General features: G+C 35.9%; 1 pseudogene; it reads left to right on the top strand.

Annotated features, from left to right (window-relative positions):
- The first annotated feature begins 7,380 nt into the window (after positions 1 to 7,380).
- On the top strand, positions 7,381 to 8,380 carry LOC110210201 (splicing factor 3A subunit 2 pseudogene; annotated as a pseudogene).
- The last annotated feature ends 14,127 nt before the right edge of the window (positions 8,381 to 22,507 follow it).

Below are 22,507 nucleotides of genomic sequence, written 5' to 3'. Positions count from 1 at the left end.
ACAGTGGCTAAATCTGGTCAAAATGAGTTTTTTAACTTAAAAAAAAGAAACTTTTTTAACCTAGGCCAATTTGCCCCTCCACTGGCGCCTCACTGTCCCTCCCAGGGGCTCACTATATTAATATTGAATTTAGTGTGGAAACCTGATTGAAGTAGCCCACTGTAGTTCAAAACTCTTGAGATTAGGAATTCCACCCATCCTAGGCTCCCCTGTAGATGGGAATGCAGGCATGTTCCACCACCCTCATCAATAAATGCATGTTTCTTTTAAATTGATGTTGTTGTTGCAAGGTATAGCTACAAATAGTCATGGAGGGACATATTAAAAATGGTGCTGTAAAAATAAGAGATACTGATAAAAAACTAAAATGAAAATATGATCAGAGGATGCATCATTAGGGGATCTAATTAATTTATTTCTACATGTAATTTATTAAGTACTTCTTATAGTCAAGAAATTGTGTATAGGCTGGGGAGACAAAAAGATATGAAATACAATGACTGGCCCTAAGGAATAGTACCCATATGCAGTTAAGAAACTGAAGAACAATCGGAGAAAGGAGAGTGCACTAGAAAAAAAAGGAATGAGGAAATTTTCTAAAGAAAAAAATATTTGCCAAATCACCTGTTCAGATTGTTCTTCTAAAAGCTGCATTTATATCATTATAATGATAGCAATACCTAACATTCAAATAGCAATTTAAAGTTTACAAAGCATTTCACATGAAGTATCCAATTTGTCTATCTAATATGTCTATCTAATAATAGCCTTTTGAGTTATTATCATCCTAATTTTATATATAAGGAAACTAAGGCCAAGAAAAATTAAATGACTTGTGCAGGATCTGTTTTTATTGTTTGGTCATTTTAGTTGTGTCTGACTTTGTGACCCCATTTGAGATTTTCTTGGAAATGATACTGGAGTTGTTTGCCCTTTACTTCTCCAGTTCATTTTACAGATGAGGAACTGAGGCAAACAGGGGTAAGTGACTTTTCAAAGGTCACACAACTAGTAAGCATCTGAGGTGACATTGGTAACTAGGTCTTCTCACTTTAAGGGCAACAGACTAACCAGTTCTTCTCAAGTAGTATTTAACAGTATTTTTTACTCATTGGAGGTAATGAAATACAGTAGATGAACACTTGATCCACTAGAAATGTCAAGGAATTTCCAAATTAATAGCACCACAGACCTAGCTTCTGAAGGGAAAAAGCAGATCTTCAAAACCAGATTTGGAAAATGCCACATGTTAAATTGGCAAGTGTGGCAGAAACTAAATATTTATAGAATCATAGTGAATACAAGTGAAAGATATGGATTATGGGTATGTAACAAGAGGGATGTTTAAATACCGAATAAAAGCAAAAGTAATTCATATTGCCCCATGTCTAGTGATTGTAGAAACTGCAGAAGAGTGCAACAATGCACTTATTTACTTGAACTGCTGCAGGAAGTTACAGCCTGAATTATATTCCATTCACAAAGAGAAACTAGACACAACACAGTAGCATGCATTTTTTGCTGATCTTTCATAATAAAGTTGTTGAATTTCCTGCTCTTTCTACTATATATCCTATTGAGGGCTTTTTATGTCAAGTTAATCTTAAAAAATAATTGTAGCAATATTTGGAAAATGTTATAGAAACATTGTCCATGATCAGAGGAGGAAATAATCTACAAGAAACAGAGTGACACACACGACATTAAAGAGAACAGAAAGAACCATATCCCTCTGCCCCATGAGGAATGTTCATGATATATAGGATTGACAGTACCCAAGATAACTAATGACAATGTTTTTCAACAGGAGCACATGAGAAAGTATCACAGTGAGGTGGAAAGAACATGACAACTGCAGTTCAGAGATATGGGCTTGAGTCCGGAGTTATAGGATTTGAGATAATTTAATCTGAGCCTCAATTTTGGTAAACTAAATTGAACCAAATGACTAAATCACCTCTATAGAGTATTTTGTGATTTTAAATCATGAAATATTCTAAGTTTCAGAAAGCATCTAAAGTCATGTATAATTATAATTCAAACTACAAAGAGGTGCAACATTTTGGGCTTCAGAGTTTTTGAGATGATTTTGCTAGGTGAAACTTCATTTCCCTGTTCTTCATGTCTTCCCTCTGAAAATGGGCTTAGCTCTTCTGGTTCCTTATCAGGGAGACCTCTATATTACTACTAATACTACTCATAAAGTATTTATATTATGCTATTTTCTAAGATTCATTAATGAAGGTCAGGTGGGCACTAGTTTAGAAAAGGAGTTAAATTTTGGAAGGGAATGTGAAAGGATAAAGTCAAGTTAATGGAAATCCCAAAACCAGTTGAAGGGAAAATTTGCCCACATTTTAATTGAATAATATATATTGAGCATCCATTTTGTCAAGAGCACTGTGTGAGGCAAGATAAATAATGGTAGGTTTTCAGGAAAAAAAAGACATTTAGGATGACATTCAGGTACCAGACACCATGACCATGCTCTTTGAGGAAAATACAAAGATGAGTAAGTCAGTATTTCTGTCCTCAAGAATCAAAGGCTCATAAGTAAACAACTGGAAAGGACATTAGAGGTCATTCTGGAACAATCTTTTTATTTTACAGATTAGGAACAAACATTCCAAGAAGCTAAATAATTTGGCCAAGGTCATAAAGATAATAAGTGGGGAAGAAAGTATTAGAACTTAGGCATCTTGACCCTATATCCAGAGCTCTTTTGCATAGTTCCAAAATGGCTTACAGTCTAGGAAGGAAAATAAAACACACAAAGAGTTACATGGATAGCTACCGGCACACAATATAATTTGGTAAGTGACAGATAAACGGTTTAAAAAAGGGTTTATGATACCTAAGGAAAGAATTTCCTTCATGCCTTTAAGGGAGAGGGTAGGAGGTAAGGTTCTTCATCTATGCCTCATAGAATCCATCTGTTCCTTTGGGATATATCTCAAGTGTCTTCTTTATGAAGGTTATTCTGATCTCTCTGTTAATGACCTCTCCCTCCACCTAACTTGAATTTAATTACCTTGTAATAATTTATTTTTAGTACATTTACATTATTTTCTGTATTTTTGTCTCCCCTGGTTTCCACTTGGCACTCAACTCTCACCTGTGATTTCAAGAAGCTGTAGCATGGGCAGTAGCCACAGTCCAGTAAAACCATCTTGGCAGATAGGTTAACTCAGGTTGAAGGTAACTGCCTTTCTGTGAGTTATGGGGCATGTCTATCTCAAGCATGTTAAGATTTCCTCTTGCTGATGAGAAGAGGTTATTCCAATGACCATGAAGGCAGTTGAATTAAGTGCAATGGAGGGCTTAGAGCTTGGTCAGACATTGAAGATACCAAGGTCATTTGCTTTATCCAGGGCCATCAGCAGTTGTCTTGACTTGTTGTCTTGACACAACTTCGATGACTCTGAATGAAAAAGAGAGGCTGACAACTTTGTACAATTCTGCCTCACTTAAATCTAATTCACTTGGGAGTTAAGACATTATCCAATGATGTCATTGGTCCTTTTTCAAAATGAAGGACAAACAACAGTTGTCTTCTCTATAAAAATGCTGTCTTGCTTTGTTTAAATGACAAAAATATAGGACTGTTTTATTATTTATATTTATATCTACAATTAAGCACAATGCCTGACATGTAGTAGGTGACTAATAAATATTTGTTTGTTTATTAAGTTGTACTTGCACAAGAAGATCACTAGTTTAAAGATGAAAAGGGCTTTAGGATTCATGTTGTGCAGCACTTTTCCCCCAGCTCAGTAAAATGATTAGCCCGGTTTTCTGGTCATCTCTATCTCAGATGGGTTCTAGACTTATGATTTCTTCTGTGTGGGGAACTACCAATATGGAACAACATTTAAGAAATGCAGATAGGCAAATCCTCTGCAAGAAATCTTGAAGAATTGCCTCAGGTTCAGGTGGTGATTGAGACAGAAGGAGTGGGCAATAAGAATTTAAATGACTTTCCCATGTTCACATATCAAGTACGTGTCACAGGCAGCACTTTGACCCAAGTCTCCCTGATTCCCAAGACTGACTACTACCCATTAAGCTAGGCTCACATACTTTACTTCCATAAAAATTTCTAGAAAATAAATTGAAAATGAGTTATTTAACAAAGTGATTTGTTTACTTTTTTACATGGGTTTCTATCACAAAGCTGAGTACATTTTATTTCTTTTTTTAATGTTTCATCAACTTCTCAGTCTTCAAAGGGAACAGATATTCATGTGGGTCACTGTATTCTAAATCATTATCAGAAAAAAAAGGTCAAACGCCACCTCAGAACAACATGACATGTTTTGTTAGCTTAAATTCAGAAATTCAAAGTTTTCCCACTAAAGATGCCAATTACACTACAAATCAGAAACGTCAACCTTTCACAAAATGGCTCAAGTCAAAGGGCACAAATTTCAATCAAATCTAAACTACCGCCTTGAGAGAAGGTGACCAGCAGAAGCAAGGGACTTTTCAAAAAGGTATAGTGAACTTCAAGAGAGAAAAAGATAAAGAAAACAATATAAATTGTGTGATATTAAGGCAGTTATCTCCAAGAATTACATTGTACTAAGATTTCTACACAGACAATGAATGGTATAGCCCTTCAATTTTAATACTAACGATTCCACTGTAGCAGGGACCATATCAACCTCATCCTTAAATACCTTGCTTTAGAAATTGAAGCTGCTTACTTTGACCTTAGGCTATTACATGGTGTAGGGCATATGAATAACATATTGATTGATCAAAAACCATTTGATGCAAAAACACAGAAGCATTGTTTAGAAAGTCATTCTAGATTTTCAGTTTACTTTGTGTCACATCAGAGTACATCAAACAAACAATCTAGGAAAGAATTCAATGCTTGATGAAAGAGAAAAGTTTTGTCTTTCTTTTTGGAATTACTCAATTGGGTACATCACTTATGTCAAATGACTCATTTCTTCTGGCAGGAACAGGGAACAATTGTTAGCATTTCACAGCTAAATCATCCTGGTGCAAAAATGAAGCCAGTGACGGAAGTCACATGGCCTGCTTAAAGCACAAACATGTGTTTTTCAAACTGGTGATTTTCATGAGTTGTTTTTATTGAATGAAAGAATGATATATCTTTTAGATTCCTCTACTTATACAGGCATTTTAAACACATGACAATAAGCAGACATCCTATATGGACTTAAGTCAATTATTGTCAGATCTATTTACTGAAAGCAGCAGGGTTACACCCCCAGGCTAAGTACAGAACTGACAGAGCCTTAACTTTAACCTCAATAGCAAGGACAGTGTTGAATGTATGGAACATTCAAGGCAGTAAGCTTCAGGACCAGCACTTGTCATTCCCTTTCATTTTTCCTAAAAGCTGCAGAGAATATGAATTTTCCTTGGGGACCACTGAAAATATATCTTCCTAAAAATTATTTGATTTTGGAAAAGAATTAATGAGACTATATATCCTTTAAAAATAAAGAGTAGAGTTTAGAGCTAAAACAAGAAACAACCTAATGAGGACGCAATAGACAATATTAATATTCTAGGTATTTCTTTTATGTAGTTATAATTACATTTTGAGGGCATTGTTATGACATGAATTTGTGGCAAATGGCCATGATTCAGGAAGTTAGAACAAATACCACCAGTTCTAGTCTTCCCGAATTCCAGCATCACTAAATTCCTTCTTGTGTATTTATTGAAGTTTGAAAGCAATTTGTGAGGGCTAGGCACTGAATATAATGAATTTGATAGGGCAAATACAAATTGGTATATATGTTTAATTAAACCATGGAAAGATCCAAAGGAAGTAGTGAATCTTATAAGGGCCCTGCAGGCTATCTGTGGGCATGAGGAAAAGGTGAAAGGAATACTTGCAACCTAATTCAACAGGGAATAAGAACTGAGGGAAAGAGGAAGAATAAGGAAGGAGTGAAGATTTATGTGAATGACTCTCTTGTCAGTCTTTTGGGTGATGATGTTTGTTTGTTTTTTAAGTGGAAAGAGCAGTGACAATGATGATGAGTTTCTGATATTAACTGCCCATGTATCCTTGGGCAAGTCACATGCCATTTATGGGCCTCAGTTTCCACATCAGGAAAATAAAAGGTTGGAATTGAATGGCCTATAAAGCCTCTTTCTTGCCTAGATCTATGTTCTTATGAAAATTTGAGGGGCAGCTAGGTGGCACAGTGGATACAGCACCAGCCCTGGGGTCAGGAAGACCTGAGTTCAAATCCAGTCTCAGAACACACACTAGACACTTACTAGCTGTGTGACCCTGGGCAAGTCGCTTAACCCCAATTGCTTCACAAAACAACAACAACAAAAAAAAAGACTTTACTTTATTGGGGGCAGCTAGGAGGTACAGTCAATAGAGTACCAGCCTTGCAGTCAGGAGGACCTGAGTTCAAATCCAGCCTCAGACACATGATACTTGCCAGCTGTGTGACCCTAGGCAAGTCACTTAACTTCCTTTGCATGACCAAAAAACAAAAACAAAAAACCAGGAGAAATGAAAATTTCAAAATGTATTAATTTCACTCAGAGGTATGTTGACCTGGGTCAGTGTCACAAGAGAGCAATAATACTCCTTTCTTTTCCCTTCCCTTAGACATAGATGAAACTAGAAGTTCCAACAGATGGCAGCTTCAGAGAATGAGTAGCTACAGTATCGAATGATCTCTGTAGCAGATGATAGAAGCAACTGAGAGACAGAGAACACAAGGAGAAGGTGGTGATTCTGAGGATTCAGAGGATGATACCTGTGAAATCACTGGAATGGCTATAGAATAGCAATAGTAAGAAAGTCCTAACAATTATAGCTGTCTAAAAGTGGAACTGGCTGCCTCAAGGAGAAATGAGTTCCCTCTCAATTGATGGTGAATAATCATTTATCATGAATCCTCTGTAAAGGATTTCTCTTGCAGTAAAGGTTGGACTATATGGCCCCATCCTCCCTCTCAGATCTGAAATACATGATCTTGTGAGAATAACAGAAGTCAAACTCTTATGTTAGAGCCATAATTAAATACTGAAGAAAAATTGAATGATACCTGAGGAACTTTCAAGATTATCTTTTGTCCAGCTACTGCAAGGAACTGACATTATAACAATTATAGAATACTTCAACTCTATTCTCAGGATGATGCTTCAGCCTCAGGATTGTCCCATGATCCTGTATCTAACAGTACATTTCAAGAGTCCTCAATCTCATTAACTAGATATGTTTTTACATAAGCTGCTTCTATTTTTTTTTCCCATGAGGAATGAAAATGATCAGAGTAGATAACACTTCCCGGTCAAACTCATTTTTTCCCCAGAGTTAATTCATTGCAAACAATTTTTTTCAGTGCCTATGGTCATGAATACCTCTGACAACTGTCCCTTGAATATATTGAGATCAACAAAGACCTGTACTTTATTCAGTATCATTTCTGCTCTTATAAATGCCATGTCTGATTGACATTTCACAAAGAGGGAAGCAACTTAGTGCATATTAAGAATTTTTTTTTAAATCATAAAATCAGTTAGGCTTAGAGAGCAACAAAAGAGGCCAAGGGGACTCTAGCCCAGTCAGAACCAGAGAAGTGGAAGTGGAAGTGAAGGAGAAGAAGTCTGTGAAAATTGGTTATCCAGGTTATGAAGTGACAAAGCAAGAGAACACAGAGATGGCTCTGCAGAGCCTCCTCCTCCACAGTGAGTATTTTGATATTGCTGAGAGCATCATGCCATGTGACTGGTCCACATGTTTGTATGAGCATAGGATTGAACCCCCAGAGACATCCTGGCAGTATCTTTTATTGGCAGCTAAGCCTTACAGAACCATTGCTTTCAAGGTGCTAAGCAGAAAGATTGAGAAGGCAGAGGAGAAGTTTTGGACATATTGGAAGAGAGAACCCAAAAAGTTTTTTTTTCCCCTCTAGTTATTTTTTTAAGATAGAGAAGACTCCTATTCTTTTAGCCCTTACTGACAGGTTTCCTAGAGTGAAGTGGCCCCCATCTCAACTGATGTATGGTTTGCCTCCTCAACCACCTTTGCCAGAGTCCTTGACACCACCACTTCCAGGTGAGAGACCAGTGGTCCTGCCCCCTCTCTCAGCCTTCCTGGGCCTCCTCAGATGATCCCTCATGCATCTGGAGTTCATCTTCCACCTCTTGAAGTAATACCCCCTGATTTCCTGAGTATACCTCCTGGCTCCCAGGGTATATACCCATAGTATACCTTTTAGCTCCAAGAGATCATCCTTCAGCTCCTGGGGTACACCCCTAAATTCTTCAAGTTCACCCATAAGCAGCTGGTATTTCCCCTCAAGCTCTAGAGGTATACCCTCAAGCTACTGAAGTTTACCCTCAAGCTCCTAGGATTCATCCTTAGGCTTCAGAGGAACACTCCCAAGTCCCAGGTATGTACCTCCAAAAATAAGAAATACATCCCCTAATTCCTATGCCTCTAAAGTTGAGCCTTTCCGTTCCCTCCAAAGGACCTTAAACATTTCTCCTTCACCAACTAATTGAAGTTTTTTTTTTCCTTTTCTCTTGTCAAGTTGGTTTTTATTTACATTGCATCATTTTTCCCAAAGACAAATTTTGGCATTTTTGTAAAGAGGTTTAAACTCTGACCTCAAAGTTGATTAAATAGATAAATTTATACCTTGTTTATTTTTTTTAAAAGGATTATAGGAATCAGCCAGTGTTTAATGTCTCCTTAGGTTGATTTGGGAAGGTTGTGTTGTGGGTATGTGTAAATAAGGATTACCTATTACATGTGTGATTTTGGGGTGCAATTGAGCTACATAGCACGTTGTGCACAAAAACTGTTCTGTTGGGAGTTATCGAATAATGAATAAAATGAGTTAGTGCCAAATTGAATACAGGTAGGAAAGTAAGATATATTTTCTTCAGGAAATTGCAAAGCTCCTTTAATGATGCCAAGCTTTCAACAAAGGAAAAGAGTCATTTTCTTAATAACAGCATTCTACTCGTGTTGCCATATAGGAATAAGATAGAATATAACTGCTTCTGAAGAATTTTAAAAGGATTACTAAGTAGAAGGTACAGTAGAATTGCATGTTGGGTGGGATCAAGCTACAACATACAACTGATTAGGAACTCCAAAAGATTAAAAGATTTTGTCAAAGAATTCAATGATAGAAGGTGACCTGGCCACATAGTGAATGGAAGGAAAACTAGTGTAAAGCTATCCCACTGATAGCTTTGCAATATCAGGAGAAAGAGTAGACTTTTAGCACCTTGGGTAGATCAATCCCTCCCTCAACCTTGGCACAAAAGCATTGGAGGACATGGACAAAAGTCATTCAGCTTGGACAAACATGGATGGATTATAACCTGCATCACTGGAAAGAATTTCAGATGGATAAGGTCACTGATCCATTCGATTACATAATAACACTAACCCTCTTCGAATACACGCACACTTATTGTACACATTATTTTTCACAAAAGAATCAGCTAAAATAATGTAGATTATGATGAAAAATAAATCTAAGGCATGTAAATTGAAATATATGTAATCCACCTTCAAATACATTGGGAGATACCTCTTCTGGGGAAATCTTGCCCTTTAGATTTCAGTCTTCACATGCCTTATTGGCAGCATCTCTCAAAGCAGTATATCTTTCTGCTTTCATGGGACATGATTCTAAGTGCGGGAATACATTTGTTTATTGATATCCAAAACTTTGTTTTTTTTGAATCATTTATTTTAAAAATAAACTTTTAAAGTCCACTTTTAATATTATAGTTACCAAAATGATGTTGAGAAATATGACAGATATTACAGTACTTTTAACTTCCATATAAAGCTTATTTAAAGTTTGTGCAATGGATGTTGAATTGCAGCCAGCAACAACATTTCTCACTTGTATTATCAATCAATAAATTAATCAATCAAACAACAAACATTTATTAATCACCTGCTATGTGCCAGGCATGGTGCTAAATTCTAGGGATACAAAAAGAAACAAAAGAGTCATTACCCTCAAGGAGCTTGCAATCTGGTGGCTGAGAGATCATCAAATAAATAAATGCAAAGCAAGCTATATGCAGGATAAATCGGAAGTAATTAACAGAGGGGATAGACTAGAATTAAATGGGTTTTGGGAAGGCTTCCCATAAAAACAGGGATTTTTTTTAGAAGTTATACATCATGCCCAGCCTATAGCAAGGTTCCTTGATAGACACCTGGCTCACATTTGACTTCTTTCATGTATATTTTATTTTTTAAAAAAAATCACTGTACTGAATTTACCATGGCTTGGAGAAAATTCACCTTGTTGCTAATCTTGCTTCTGTTGACCAAACTGAGTTCTGTTTTATTGGAATATGTTGATATGTTTATTTAGAAATTGTACTAAAAATATCTGATAATTATAGTCATTGCTTCATACTCTCTCTCTCTCTCTCTTTTTCTTTTTTTTTTTTTTTTTGGCTAGGCAATGAGGTTAAAACTGACTTGCCCAGGGTCACACACCTATTAAGTATCAAGTGTCTGAGGCCAGGTTTGAACTCAGGTGCTCCTGACTCCCTGGCCAGTGCTCTATCCACTGCACCACCTAGCTGCCTCACCTAGCTGCCCCACTTCATGTATACTCTTCAGACGGTTTGTCTACGGACTCCACTGTTGACAGAACTCTACCAACAATGCTAGGCTTCAGAATATGACAATGAATTATATTCATTTAAGATTAATTTCAGAAACTGTGAATTACTCATTGACTGACAAAGCTACAAGTGTGTGTCAGATTATAAATAACTTACTTTTGTTCTTACACTCCTTCCAAAATCATATATAATGTTATTTTAGATGCTACTAATAAAGCAACTCAGTGATCTATTAGCCTTGGATGAAATTACCTCTAAAATAACAAATGTCTTCATGTTCGAAAATTTCCTAAATGTAACTGACTCAGAAGTTCATTCTGTACCTGCTCCTTGCTCTATGAGTTTCTGATGGCCTTTGGCCAAGAAGCAATAAAGTATGACTGGGGAATTCTATTTGGCTTAATGTTGTCAGATTCTGTCTGACTTCATGACCTTGTTTCATACTTTTCTTACCGACTTTGCACCCTGGGAGACCTATGAAACCAAATAGCTTACACCTGCTCTCTAAAGAGACCTCACTGAACATCCAGTACCTGCTCATTGAAATGGTGGTCAACTAGAAGATGCCCAGTAATCAGTAAAAAGTCTCTTTATATTTATAACATTCTGAATTCTACAGCCTTCCTTGATTTGCCCTGTGACCCTAGATTGTGATATTGATTTTAGCTTAAATTTTCATTTTCTTCTTCAAATTATTTCTTATCCAAATTCATTTTCTTCTACAAATTTCCTTCTTCAAATTTCATTTTTTTAGGGATAAGAAATGTATTTAATGATCCTTAAGCGGTTCCCATCTGATCCAACTCAAGGGGCAGATGAGCCTATGGGAACATGAGTCACAGACCCTTAAGCAAAGTACAGCCTGAAGTTGAGTTTAGATAGCCTGATATCTAGTCCCTTGTCTTTGGCCTTAACTGTTTTTAATTAACAACCACAGGAAGAAGCTTATGTATGTGCTTTAAATTTCAAAAAATACCTTAAAGTATCTCATGTATTTTTTAATTTTATTTCTAGTTTGTGGAATAAAACAAGTGCTTCTATAACAGTACAAAAAAAGGTGATTGTACATGAAACTCAAAATCTACTGTGCACAACATGCTATTCCTTTCAAACATACAAAATTATTGTGTAAATTTCTTTTTTTTTCTTCTCCTTCAACCTCCCATTCTAGAGATTGATACCATTAGACACAAATAGGGGTGAATGTATGTGTGTAGTGTCATTTGGGTATTTATAATATTCAAAATAATTTATTCAAAGTTGTTCTTAAAACAATATTGCTGTTACCACATACACTATTCTCTTGGTTCTGCTCATTTAAGTCTTCAATATTTCATGCAAATCTTTCCATTTTTTTCCCTAAAATCATTGAGCTCATCATTTCTTACACGGCAGTAATATCACAATCACATAGCACAGCTTGTTCAACTATTCCCCAATTGATAGGCATCCCTGGAATTTCCAGTTCTTTGCCACCACAAAGACAGCTGCTATAAACATTCTAGAACCAAGTATCTTTAGAAATAGACCAACTAGTATTATTGCTGGGTCAAAAGGTAGTGTCCCACAAAACAGACAAGAAAAGGCTTTTACAATGGAGGGGAAACAGGGGGTAAGGTGAGAAGGAATGAGTGAATCTTACTCTCATCAGATTAGGCTTAAGAAGAGAATAAAATACACATTCAATTGGGTATGGTAATCTATCTTACCCTACAGAAAATAGCAGGGGAAGGGGACAAGAGAGCAGGATGATGATAGATGGGAGGGCAGATTGGAGCAGGGGGTAATCAGAAGTAAACACTTCTAAAGAGGGACAGGGTCAAAAGAGAGAACAGAACAAATTGGGTGTGGGATAGGATGAAGGGAAATATAACTAGTTTTTCACAATATGAAAAAAAATTAATAAAAAGGTAGTGTCCCAATTTTTCCATGTCCCCTCCAATATTTGTCACCTTCTCCATATATCATTTGATCTTCATATCAACTCTAGCAAGAAGTTGCTATTATTCCCATTTTATAGATGAAGAAACTGAAGCAGATAGAGATTAAGTGACTTGATAAGGGTTGCATAGAGAGTGTCTGAGGCTGAATATGAACTCAGGTCTTCCTCATTGAAGATCCAGAGGTTCATCCACTGCACCATCTCATTGCCACTTTTGAATGTCTTTATTTACCTCCCTCATTATTTTCTGGTGTAACTCACAGGATCATAGGTTTAAAAGCCAGAAGAAATTTTAGAAATAATTTCATTATATTCCATTACATCACACTTGAGAAAACCAAATCCCAGAGGAATGGAGTGATTTGCTTTATACCCTGAAGTTTGTATGTGATATCAGAAGTAGTCATTGATCCCAAGTGTTCTGACTCTAAATTCCTTGATCTTTCTACTATAACAAATTCGTTTCCATTTCCTTTGTTTAGCTGCTTGGCTTGGGCCTTCATTCATAGATTTTCTGCCCTAGATTTCTCTTCTGCCTTTTGTGACAGCAGCAAGCCTAGACATCCTGATTTTACATCTCTAATGGCTCTGTATATCCCTGCCAGGGAAGCAGATCAGAAAACAGGATAGGTGGCTAAGACAAGATCAAGAAGGCAGAAGTAGGTAATCCAAGAACTCCTGTCTGGTTCAGGGAACCCATTCAGGAAACAAAGGAAACTTGACCAAGATATAGAAAGGCACCTTGCCAATGCCATCCCAAAGGTCAAAAGTGAAACCAAGAGCAAAGTTAGGATTCATCCCCTTCAATTAGAACTATGAAAAAAAGAATATTGTGAAAAATGGCCAACTTCACAAGAAAGTTCTCAGAATTAGTTTACAAATTAGTGCAGCCACCATGTCCCAACAAATGAGGTACACTAACTATGCCAAGGGAAAAGCAATTAGCCTCCCTTCAGTTGGCCCTTTAAATACCTCAGTGAGTCCACTGGGTATCCAAGAGGGCTTTATGGCAATTATTAATGAACTTTAATTTTTTGTAACATTGGAAGAGGTCCCTAAGCAATTTGAAATCTGTTCTAATTCATCACAGTAACCATGGAAGGAGTTTTAGATCTCGTGGCAACAGTGGAAAACTATCCACCCTTTTCACAAATAACATTAACAATGCTATAAAATCTACCAGTTTTACTGAGCTCTTTCAGTTTTCTCTCTTGTCTGCCACAGCCAAAATCCCCAAGGTGTATCTTTCCTCTCAGCAGTCCAGTGTGAAATATTTCCAAAAGGGCAGACATTTTCTTCTCTAATTCAGTGTTTCCAAAGGAAGCACTTAGGGAACAAATCGAAGTGTATGGTAAGTCAAAGAAGTAGCAAGATGATGTGAGAGTTTATGCATATCTGGTGTGTTTTGATTCCCAAGGATTAAAAAAAAATCCTGAAACAGTGAAACAACCACATTAAATATTTGAAGTAACAAAGTTGAAAAGGATCAGGCAAAATAAAAGGACAATTTGCAATCATGTCAGAAAATACAGGTTTCTTCATGAAAATGGGTAGATGGGAGTTATTCCAGGAGCTACTGAGACTATAGGTAAATACCTTAAATTTAAAACCATCAAATATTTTTAGCTTGTATTCAGTTAAACTCAACAATGTATTTTGAGCATTTACTTCATTCAAGGTCAAGCCCTTGATACTATAAGTGATATTTTTATGGCCAACATTTCTATCTAAACTTTTACCTGCCTGGATGAAGAATAACCCATAAAATAAATAAAATAATTTAGGTTAGTAGATATAGCTGAGTTGAGTTACAGAAAGTGAATTTACCAATCTTGGTGACAGTTAGTCAAGGCAATGTGAAATAATAGAAGGAATTCTGCATTTATAGTCTAGAGACTTAGATTCATAATCTTGGTATTATCTTGGACTCTTCACTTTATCTAGCTATGAGTCAAATGGTTGGTGCAGTGGATAGAATGCTGTGTCTGAAATCAGGAAGACGATTTCAAATCCAGACTCAGATATTTGCCAGCTTTGTGACCCTGGAGAATTCACTTAATCTCTGTTTGACTTAGCTTTCCCCCCATAAAACAGAGGAAATAACACCACCCATTTCACTAGGTTGTTGTGATAATCAAATGAGACAGTATTTGCAAAGTGCTTAGAATAGTTCACTCTCTGCTACATAGTAGGTACTAATTAACTCCAGACCTTTCTATACACTTCTACGAAAGGAAAGTTCTTTAATCAAAAATCTGATTATGCGATTGCCCTACTCCAGAGGTGTCAAATTTTCAGCCTGGGCTATAAGAGCCTCCAAAATCCTTTACTGATTTTGAACCAGATTAAAATGTAAATGAAAATTTTTTAGCAAAATAAATAAAAATATGATATAACACAGATGATGTTAATTTCTGATTTTCTAAGTCAATATGCAGCGAGCAGGATTTGTTCCTATTTGAGTTTAACACCATTGCCCTATTCTACAAATTCATTATGTTCCTATGACATCTGGAATAAAGGATAAGTTCTTCCATTTTACTTTTAAAGTCCTGCAACACTTGGTTCCTACCTACCTTTCTATCCTCTTTAAACATCATTCCCCATCTCATTTTCAATCCTTCCAAACTAGCGTTCTGTCATTTCCTCACAAACAATATCCCACTTCCCATCTCTTTGCCTCTGCAGTGGCAATCTCACATGTCTGGAATATACTTTTCTCCCTCTTACCTTTGCCTCATAGACTTTTCTATAAAATGTGTCTAGAGATCATTTTCTGCAGGTAGTTTTTTCTGATCCCCCTTTTCAACATTTAGTGTCTTCCCTCCAAAACTACCTTGTATTTGACTATTTTTGTATGCATTTGTAGCATGCATTTATCAATTTTATATTTATTCTGTGTATATTTTAAATGTACATTGTACATACTTATTATCTATCTTGTATGCTACATATATGTTCACATACGTACATGTTGTTTTGCTCATTAGAATGTAAGTTCCTTAGATATAGAGGTTGTTGCATTCTAAATACTTTCCTAGCATAGTACCTGGCATATCATAGGCATCTAATTAATTTTTATTAGTTGACTGATTCAGTTATGGCTCTACAACTTATTAGACATATGCCCATTGGTAAGTCCTTTACTCCTCTGAACCTCTGTCATGTATTTAGCAAAATGGTTATAATTATGGTTGTACTGTCTACCTCACAATCCTGATGTGAGAAAAATGCTTAGTGAATCATGAAATATCACAAAACTACATGGCATTATTGCATGATTTGCTCTCCAACCATTTTTGTGATTCATTTCAGTCAACTAAGACAACTCAAATAGTTGGCTCAATGTATTGTGTGGTATTTAGTTAGGTCATTTAGCTATATGCAATGACATTTCAAGCCTGTATTGTCCACACTTCTTACTGTAGTGTTAATAAGGGGGAAAAAAATCCAGCGTACTTCTTTCTGGTTTTCATGAGCTATAAGATTCCATTTCCACAGCCACATTTCTGAGCAACAGTATCTGACATCCAAAGAGACACTAGAGCTTAAGTAAGGTAATAATAATGATGATAGTAATAGTAATCACTAGTATTTATATAATGCCTTAAGGTTTGCAAAGCATTTTAAAGCATGACACATACTGTATTTACAACCATCCTGGAAGGCAGATGTTATTACTTAGCCCATTTTGCAATTGAGGAAATTGAGGCAGTTGGAGATTAAGTGACTTACTCATGGTATGAGTACTTGGTACTGGATTTAAACTCAGGACTTGCTGACTCTGGGTCTAGTGCTCTATCCACTGTCCCACATAAATGTTTCAGAAAGAAAGGTCAAAGTATTCTCTCTTTTAGGCAAAGTTTTGTTCCTGGTCTTTTATAAGTAGTTATGCTCTGACAAGGTTGCTCTGATAATGATGATAATCAGAAAACAGGAATTGCATCATGTATGATAAGGGCCTTCACAACATCTTTCAATGTTCCAGATTCCTATCTATCTTGCTCATAGATGCCTTGATTTCGCTTGATATCTAGGCCTTCTTTAAGTGACTTGTTAATTATTAAGATTCCAATACATTCAGTCTTTCTAAAATGAATTTCAGTGGGCATAACTCCAAAGGTGAAATGGATTATTGGCTTCTGAACCTCATTATTAGTGACCTTGCCTTTTTTCATGACTTGAAGTCACAGGAAGTTTACTAATAGCCAACAAAGATGTTAATCTGACTTATTAATTATGGGGAAAAGTATGATCCCCTCCGAGTGAAATGAAATAAGCATCTCAGAGTGAATATTACCATTCCTACAGCAAATATAAAGATATTTTGGTCACTGAAAAACAAAATGCTTTACAGATTCTCAAGTTGGATGGAACCTAAGAGGACAATAAGTTTGACTCCCTTATTTTCCAAATAAGTCTGATAGATTTCATATTCAAGGTCAAGTCCTACAACAGTCAGCACTCTCTCCACAATGTCATGTTGCTTCTGTAAATGATTTGATAATTCGCTATTCTCTTTTAGATTATTTTTTCAGTTATATTTATGTCTTCTCTCCTGTTTTTTTACACTTTTTTCAAAGTTGATAGTTTCCAGCATCTCAGAAAATAATTAAAGAAATAAAAACTCTGCATATTATTGTCCTGATGTAGAACTTGGGATGGCTATTGAGTTGAACTGTTATTATTACTATTCCTTAGGACTTTAAAAAAAAGCTTTAAAAAATCAAATAGGAAAATAAAAGTTTCTTTGCAATGATGTTATGTGGCTTGCTATGAATTTTAATATCCAATCACAAAGTTAACATGTTTCTTTAAAATTCACAATTTTTAAGCTTTTGCTGCCATTATAAATGTGACTCAGACATATGTTTCATCATATTTATTCCCAGGGCAACAGAGAAAAAAAAATGATAGGTATCATTAGAAAGGTTACATAATATAAAGATATATATGAATTAAGTACTTTGATAAAATGTGTTCAGTGTTACATGTTATATCTCTTAATGAATAGAGTGTAAGGATGTGGCCAGGAAAAATATAATACTTTAGTCATTATGGTATTTTACTCTAATTTTAGAACCTTTTCTTAATCCTCATAATCTTAAAAGGCATTGCACATGCTGAGATAGTATAGTATTGGGAAATTCATTTCAACTCTTTAAACCACAATTTCCCTATCTATAAAACAGGAATGATGATATACACACTACCTTCACCAGAACACTGGTTGGGAAACATCCTTTATAAACTACAAAGTGCTAGGGAAATAGAACACTTGATTCACACAAGTGTTTTAGCCTATAACAGCATGAAATGCAGTTTTAGATTTCATTAGGGCTTTTAATCTGTTGGATGTCTTATTGGTTCATTATCCAAACTTAAAAATTCTCCAATATTGAAAGGTGTCTATCAGTAACAGCATGAACATTTTCAATAAGAATCTGAACATGGAACTCATATACGTGCAGAAAACTAGAAAGGACATGAAAGCCACCCACCAAAGTAATGCAGTGCATGTCTAGTTTCTCTGAGCAACATAGTATCATAGTTATACAGAGAAAAGGGACTTTAGAGGTCATTGAGTGAAACTATATTACTTCATAGATGAGGAAACTGAGATCAGGAGAGATGAAGTAACTTGCCTAAGTTCATACAAATAGTAACAGAGAAGTGATATTTGAACTTCATAGAGTCATACTGTTCAATTTTTTTTATTATACCTTTTTTTCATTACCTGTCCTTGTTTACTTATTGTACAGGCTACTGTAGTAAATGGGGTACAAATCTCAGAATGAGTAAGACCAGAGTTCAAATTCCCCCTTTTATAAATCAGACTTTCCACTGGTAAAGAAATCACAGATCCCTTCTTATTTATATGCTTTTCATTTAGGCAATTAGAAACATGCACTTTCTGAAATAAAGAAAATCTTAAGGCAACATAGTCTGATTCCTTTATTTGAGGTTACTGGTCAGGTGACCACGTAGACAAAATCATATACCCCTCTGATAAATATGAACAATCATTGGCAAAATCAGTCTACCAAAAAGTAAGGCATTTGTATCATGTGGAAGTATCGTATTGGATTTTGCTTGTTACCTCTAAGCCATTACTCCAGTTTATAAGAAAGGATTTAAATCCAATAATCATGACTATAGCCAATTTGTTTTTAAAATGTGTATTTATTTCCAGATTCCATGAACAAACATGAACATTTTAAAAAATTCAATTGAATGACATTTTTGAATATAAATATAGTAGCTGATTGCTTTATATTCCCAATAATACAGAAAAATACACTAATCAAAGTGTATTTTCTGAAGGCCTATTTACTAATAACTATGTAAGCACAAGTAGAATTAATGGTATTGTTTAAATTTAATTGGAAAGGGCTACATTTTTATTCTCTTCTTCTCACCTACTCACCTATTACATCTCACCATGCAGTAGAATATGAACAGTAAGTAAAAAGAGGGTTTTTTTAAAAGTAACTCTGTCCAGTGTTTTTATTCTGCTTTTTCCATCTTTTATCTAGTCCCCTACTTGAAACTAACTTACTCTTTGATTCTTGTGGCCTCACTTTCCTCACATATAAAATGAGGTTATTTAACTATAAAATTCATTCCATCTCTGAAAACAGTCACAATCTATACTTCTGTGTGTCATACAAGCCTTCGAATTAGTTCCCTTAACTTTCCAACCTGTGTCATCCTTGCCACGAAATGAAAGAACATGCATAAGAGAAAAAAAATTAACTCAAAGGACCATTGTCAATGTACATAAGCTATAGTATATAAAACCTCTGTTTTGACTACAAGAAGTAACGGGGCAGCTAGATGGCCCAGTGCCTAGAGGACCAGGCCTAGAGTCAGGAAGACTGATCTTCCTGAGTTCAAACCTGGCTTCAGACATTAACTGTTTAACCCTGGGCAAGTCACTTAACAATGTTTGCTTCAGTTTCTTTATCTGTAAAATGAGCTGGAGAATAAAATGGCAAACCACTCCAGGACCTTTGCCAAGAAAACCCCAGATGGGGTCAGGAAGAGTCAGCCCCAACTGAAACAACTGAACAACAAAAAAGTAATGAAAAAGACATAATCACTAATCATGTGGAGAATGAGGCCAGCTAGTTCTATTGCAGGAGAAAGTGATAGATAGGCAGCCTGACTACTAAACTAGTACCCACAGAATGAAAAGGCCCAGAGAAAGACATCAAATGTATTGGATAGGTCCTCTTTGGGAAATTAATGGAAGGACATGGATAAGATTTACACAGAGTAAGGAAATAAACATATGGGGTCACTTGCAAAGGTGGGCATCTCTTCAAAAGATAACATTTCTTATTGATCTTGTTTTATTCAGATGTCTATGAGTTTCAAACAAATAATCACCCTTTATTAAGCATAAATGCCTTGAATAGCCCAAATTCCTCATAGTTTTAGACAATACTGCTTAATTTTATCTTATTCAAAATGGAACAAAGTCATGCTACCTACCCAAAAATGACTGGCTCTACTCTTGAACGAGAGCCCAGATGGGGCAGTCTGAAACTTTAGCATGTAGCAATAGGAGTTATATGAATAACCTGTATTGACATAAAGCTCAACCTTCACACATGCCCTCTATTCAGAAACGGATGTTTATTCTCTGCTGGTCCTAAATTTGAAAAAAAAAAATAAGGTAGAGAGGGAATAATGAGGAAGGGTTCAAAGAAAGATGATAGGCCTAATGTGAGAGTGGGAGGTTGGAGAGGGTAGGGTATAGAATGATATGTAGGGACAATGTATTCAAAATCTGAAGCTATGTACAATAGCCTAATGTTCCTGAATGGGCCAGTTACATTGGCAACAATTCTATGCTGGACTTTTTTGTGTGACATACATGGATCTTCATTTGGAAGACTACTGTGTCAGATCAACCCTAGAGACCATGAAGCCTGATGGTTTTACTATGAAACCAAATGGATTGTCAGACTCAAAAAAAGAAGGGAAGGAAGGGGGAAAGGAAAGAACAAAGAAAAGAAGGAAAGAATGAAGGAAGGAAGGAAGGAAGGAAGGAAGGAAGGAAGGAAGGAAGGAAGGAAGGAAGGAAGGAAGGAAGGAAGGAAGGAAGGAAGGAAAGAAGGAAAAAATAATCCCTGCCTGGCCCTCATAACTGGAACTGTCTCCCTCCTCATCTTCACTTCATGACTTCCTTCAAATCTTAGCTAATGTTTTAACCTCTGCCAGTAACCTTTCCTTAATCTTGGTGCCTTCTTTCTGAAATTACCTTCAATTTCAAAAAAAGCTGGAGAACTCCCTTAGCTGGAGAGCTAATGAAGGGAGAGAAGGAGGAAAGGAAGAGAGAAAATGAGGTTAGGAAGGAACAATGGAGGAGAGACAAGGAAGGGAAAAAAGAAGGAAGGAAAGAAGGAGGGAAGTATGGAGGAAGGGAGACAGGAAAATAGGTTGGAAATAACAAGCATTTATTGAGTACTTACTGGGGGTCAAACATTGTGCTTGATACTGGGAATAAAAAGGGGAAAAAAAGTTCCTTAAATTTCATGAAGCAGGCAACCAACTTATACATGTAAAACTATAAACATTGTATGTACAAAATCAATATGACATGATTTTTGAGGAGATGGTTTCTGGAGGAATTAAGCACAGACTTCATGTAGAAGATGTTATTTGACCTGAATTATGAAGGAAATTAGAAATTCTAAAAAGGGTGAGGAAGGTATACATTCCAGTCATGGGTAATGTCAGGGCAAAGGTTAGATATGAGAGATGTGTTAAATAGTAAAGGCAGTTTCTTTCACATGTGTGCAGCGGTTCAAGCAGTGAAACAAGAAGGCAGGAAGAAAGGAGAGAAGGGAACAAGGAATCAAGAGACAGGTAGCACAAACATTTCTGATTGGCACAAAATTAAAATGAATCAGAGCCCCATTTATTCTCTCCTAGGTGCCTTGAGTTCTTTATCACTAATGCTGGCTGCCAAAGCTAGGCTTGGCGTTTTTGAGAAATGTTGTATGGTGACCTTTAGCTTAGTGTATTCTTCTGAAGAAGCTAGAAATGGATTTTCTATGAATTAGCATGGGATTTGAATTATTTCACTGCATGTTTGCACTCAGGTTTTGCAAGTGCCATAAGTCACAAGGCACTAAATATTGTGTTAAGCGTTCTTTCACAACATTTCCGGAAAGCAGAGTGCCTATGTGGGATGGAAAATTTATCTTAGGAGACATTTGTAGAATAAATGGACTTTCAAATTTCTTTTCCTGAGCCCATGGATCAACAATAATGGTTTTAGAGTTCACCTCTACAGCAATCATTCTATTTATTTTGGAATTACATTTTTAATCAGCTTCCTATAAAGCTCACCTGGCATTCATCTTCAAAATTGCATTAAAAATATGTCATTGGTTTTCCTAAGCTCCAGGTCATGAAACCCCTCTTCTATTAGACTTGGCAAAGCAGTTAACATCATATTAAACAAATGTCACAAGTTGTGACCATATTGATATGGTCCATATTACGAATTGTTCTTAAGAATAGGCAGAATGATATACAACAAACAATAAAAATTATTAAACCAATGATAAGTTGATATTGCCCTTCATGAACTTCAGTGAAAGAAGATACTGTTAGTTCTTCAAAGTGGATGATTATTTTAATATTTTATAGTGTATAGTGTATTTTTTTAAGGTCTGAAGAAAGAAAACATAGGGAGGGGCTTCCTCCCTATTCCTTTCCTATGTGGTTTTAGAGTTATGTGAATTAATTTCACACACATTAAAAACCTGGCCAATTTGTTGACATTATAAAAATATAATGGCACATATTTGAATCAGATTGATATCATAAGGTTAGTTCATTTGAATTTGTAAGGTTTAAGAGATCAACTAGCTTAATGTTACAGATGTGGTAACTGAGACCTGTGGGCTAGTGATTTGTCCT

Source organism: Phascolarctos cinereus, unplaced genomic scaffold (genome assembly GCF_003287225.1).
Source record: "Phascolarctos cinereus isolate Bilbo 61053 unplaced genomic scaffold, phaCin_HiC Scaffold_2;HRSCAF=192, whole genome shotgun sequence".
Taxonomy (NCBI): Eukaryota; Metazoa; Chordata; class Mammalia; order Diprotodontia; family Phascolarctidae; genus Phascolarctos; species Phascolarctos cinereus.
Note: the sequence above shows the minus strand (reverse complement) of the source record. Positions and strands in the feature narration are given on the sequence as shown.